We start from the raw sequence: 4,686 nt of genomic DNA, 5'->3' as shown, positions 1-4,686 counted from the left end.
GGCCATCGAGCAATATTTATTGATTTAATATCGAGATCTATACCTTCAATAAAATCTTTAACATTAATCATAATAAGTAACGTAAACTAACGAAACACCTCTCGAAAATTAATATGAGTCTCAGGTCAATATTGCCAAACAATACTTGCAAGTTTGCTTCAAACATGATGTTTTATTGTGGATAAACGGTTACTCAACATATTGTCCCTCTTCTTTACACTTGAACCATTAATTAAACTGATATTTTATAATATTTATGATAACACAATCATTGTTCTATCCGGCGACTTGATGCTTTAGCATCAAAACCTCTACTTGTTATTGGTGGCAGAAATTTCTGCTTGTAGCTGCCCACGCGCTTTCCATGAACACTGGCTTTGAATAACTTCAATGTAAGATAGGAAAATTAAATAGCATCTTCCATGTGTTTATACGACGATTATCATTGAACGATAATTTTGTATTCATGCTACCAATTTCAATAAACAATACTATTTTGATCATATGAGAATAAGTTTTATAATCAAAAGGGTTTTTAGATATATCAGCACGTTTATGTAAACGAATAAACTATCAACAAATGGTATATTGGCATAGATATTATTTTTTTGCTAAAAAATAAAATATAAGCTACAATTATATAAGTTAATGTCATCTGCTGTAGATAAATATATTCCTTGATTAAAGTTACTTTAAAGCGTTCATATCTAAGAGGACCCGATTGTGTGGTACGCCTTGTCTGATATAGTAAAACAAATCACTTGCACAGAAAATGAACAAACGGGTTAAATAAATAGCTGAATATATAACTACCACTATTATTATCATCTATAATAATGAAAATACAGATAATGATAATAATGATAATATTAATGATAATAATATTATTATTATTAATAATCATAAATAATAATAATAATAACATTTGTAACGTTCTGCACACATACTTTTAGGATATAAAAAAGAAAATGTCTTTAACTATAGTTTAACTAGAAATACAACTCATTTCATTATATTAATAATAATATTGGTCGGTTCAATTTAAGTAAGTCCTTTGATATGATAAACCATTAATTTAATAAAAAAAATAAACTTATACAGTAGAATTAATATTTTTTTAAATTTTCAAATTAAATGCAAATTTTATTTATGGTGAAAATATATTTATGTAAAAAGCAAATATAAAAATCATGTTGAACATACCTTTTATTCTGTGTCTCTATGGGATGAAGTAATGATGAAATATCAAACACAAACTCTCTTTTTTATATGCAGCATTCCACCTTTCTTTGCGTCATTAACGAACCGGATGCATGATTGATCGATATTTACATCATCCGGGTACAACTCTATGAGTAATATATAATAACAATAAAACTTGAATTTGGTTAAGTCTTCCCGAACGTTAAAATTTAGTATAATAAATGTATTAAAAATGTTTCTGTAAAGAAAAAATATACATTTGTCACGCAGAAAGATAATTTACGTATGTAACATCATAAATCAAAATTGAAGCTTCTATCTGTCTATTTGTGGTTTTAAAAATAGGGTTTGTCAAATCATAATTATTACACGCCGGCCTAAAGGCCGGCGTGTGATATGGTATACATAAGATAAAAAATCCATGATGAAAAATTGGCCTGTGTGTTTGACGCCATAAGGCCAAAACAAAATGATCTTGAGGTTCTGGTAACATGCTGAAAAATAATAGGGTAGGTAGGTAGGTCGGAAAAACATTTTTATAATTAGTATTTTATTAAAATGTAACTGTATGACAGATACATACACTATAGGATATTCCAGGGTCGGCCAGGTTACTTGAACCACAAGGTCATTTTGTTTTGGCCTTATCTCGCGTTAATGAGTCTCGCGAGAATTGTCATTTAAATTTTTATTTTTTTTTAAACATGAACGAATATCAGTATATGATTAAGTTATAATAATTATTGATGAAATAATTTAAAATGAAAAAGAAATGCTTTTATTTAGACACGTGACTAAAGTTCTCGCTAAAGAAAAACAACATCCAATGAAAATGCGTTATTAACATCACGTGGTTAGCACACGCATCGGGGTTTGCCTAAAGTACGAACGTGACTTTTTTGAGACGAAAGTGAAAATTGGAATTTATGCTAATATTGCAGTTGGTAGACGTATATTATGAGACATTAATAATATTTATTGTCAAAAATAATCATTATGATGATTTATACCCCATTTATTTGGATGATCTTTATATTCAAGTTCAGCGATCTTCCTTTCGCTCACACTGAAAAATAAGAAAATGACTTATTAAATATTCAGTATAGTATTTTAATTAAAATTCATAATAATTTTGAAGTTTGTAGACGTAGTTTTCATAAATGATTGATTTTTTCCCAAAATAATGATTATGATAATTTAATATCAAATTATTTGCATAATTTCTATACTGTATACAAGTTCAGAGATCTTCCTTTCGCTACGAAAGTGATTATTCATTCGACGAGAGGAAATGAAAGTAAAATATTAGATGTAGCGTTTAAATTGAATTTGCAGTTTGAAGACGTATATTATGAAAACTAAATTTGTTTTGGTTGATTTTTTTAAATCATTAAGATGATTTAATCTTCATTTATTTGCATAATGTTTAAAGATTACCTGAGACATCTATCTTCCTTTTGCTCATTGTGAACCTGGCGAAAGTGACTTATTGAATATCAAATATAACGTTTAGATAGATATATTAATATTGCAGTTTCAAGAAAATGCAGTATAAATACATTTATATATTTTGTATGATTATTAATGTATCATAAAGATCATTATGGCCCGATTTTCAGAGAAAACATAGCTTCAGTATGTTTTGTCCTATGATCATTGAAGTTGGTAAGGAAGTTGATCATCATTCACAGATGACCCCTATTGATGTTAAGATCAGTATGTCAAAGGTCACTAACAGAATGTATGAAGGGGGTATTTCGTGTTCTACGAACTTTCGTTCATAAAATACACACAGTGCATTTTTTGTGACCTCGCGTGTACATAAAATGTTCATGTATGATCGCCAAAACATGTAACTATGCAAGATCAAAGGAAGTTATAATGTCTTTTATCCTTCATCAGATATGACCCTTCCTTACTTTTTATACTGAACACATATTTCACAAGTTGTGTAACTTCAATTACTGACTTTAACAAAAATTCTACTGACGGCGTATAAATATTTAACTTGTTTAATTTATTGAAATCTGAAAAACATAAATCCTTGCGGCATATATGTTTCTTGAATCTAATTTACCAATGTGTTTGCAATGCGTTCATCACGTACCCATTACATTTTTGTCAATACTTCCACTCGGTTTAAATGTAAACATTTGTTTACGTAATTTTGTCTTCATTTTTTTCTCCTTTTTTTCCTTTCTTTTCTTTAATTTCTAGTTGTTCCTTGTTATTGTTGTTATTTTATATTTTTATATTTTGTGTGTGAGAGTTTTTTTTATAAATGTTCTTTATTTCTTGATTGTCGTTACAATAAATGGGTGAAATAGTTAAAAATTGGCTTTTTTAAGTATTGAAAGTATTTCAAATTTACAAATAATTTTTAAATATTTCAAAAAAATAATATACAACCATAGCGATGGGTAAAAATATTTTCGTTACACGCTCAAAGTCTTGTTTTAGTTATTCTTTTTGGAAAAGTGACATGCCAGGATTTAAAAGAATTTAATTCTAGAACACGCATTATACATAATATCTTGATCAGTTGTTTGATTATAATATTTACGTGTGTTTGTTATTTATGTTACAATCGTACAGTCGTCGACAGCTGCCAAATTCTAATCAAAATTCTCACCCCTGTAGGCTCAAACCGCGCAGGTGTCTTCGGATTTTTTCATGTGAGAAAGCTATCCAGCTAGCTTACAGATCGTTGATGGTTCTACTTAGGTGCCTGTTTGGGCACCTGATGTCTTCCTCTAACAGTAAAGCTGAAGGACAACAGATGATCTATACAGTGTTGGTGCGACATAAAACCCGACCAAACAAACAATTTTCTCGTGCAACATTTGTCTCTCGTTGTAAAATGAACTAACCAAAATGTAGCGCAGGTGAAACGGCTTTTGCAGGGCCAGAAATAAAAAAGTGATTACAAATCAACTCTGTATTAGCGGTCTATTGGTATTATTGATGTCGGTATTTTATTTGTATGATAAATGCGACGGATCTTTAAATAAAAGCCAAAAGGAAGCATTAATTTGATAGGTCTTTGAGTAATTATTAGGTCGAAGGAACAAACAGTGGAACAAGTTCAGGCATTTAAGTAGTTGCAACACACCACTTTTAAATAATATTTTTATTCGGTACTGAATATCACTAATTTGCCCACAAATCCTATTAATACTATAGTGATCTTAATCTAACGATACTGATAGGAGAATTGAAATGTAAGATATTTATAACTCATCAAAATGATATGGTTTATACATGTATGCAATAATTTAAGCACTTGAGAGTTCAAAACTTTTCTAGAAATTAAATATATATTATATTCTTGAAACATGTGTTTAATATGTAAATGATTTACACTTTAAAAAACAAAACCAAAAACCCCATACATTTGAAGTAAACAATCTGAAGAGTGGATGTGTCCGTGTCACGTAAGTTGGACGTAAAACAAAATGTAAAAAATACTGCGCACATTTTAAC

This window comes from Ruditapes philippinarum, unplaced genomic scaffold (genome assembly GCF_026571515.1).
Source record: "Ruditapes philippinarum isolate M1 unplaced genomic scaffold, ASM2657151v2 ctg4662_1_1_1_1, whole genome shotgun sequence".
NCBI lineage: Eukaryota > Metazoa > Mollusca > Bivalvia > Venerida > Veneridae > Ruditapes > Ruditapes philippinarum.
Note: the sequence above shows the minus strand (reverse complement) of the source record.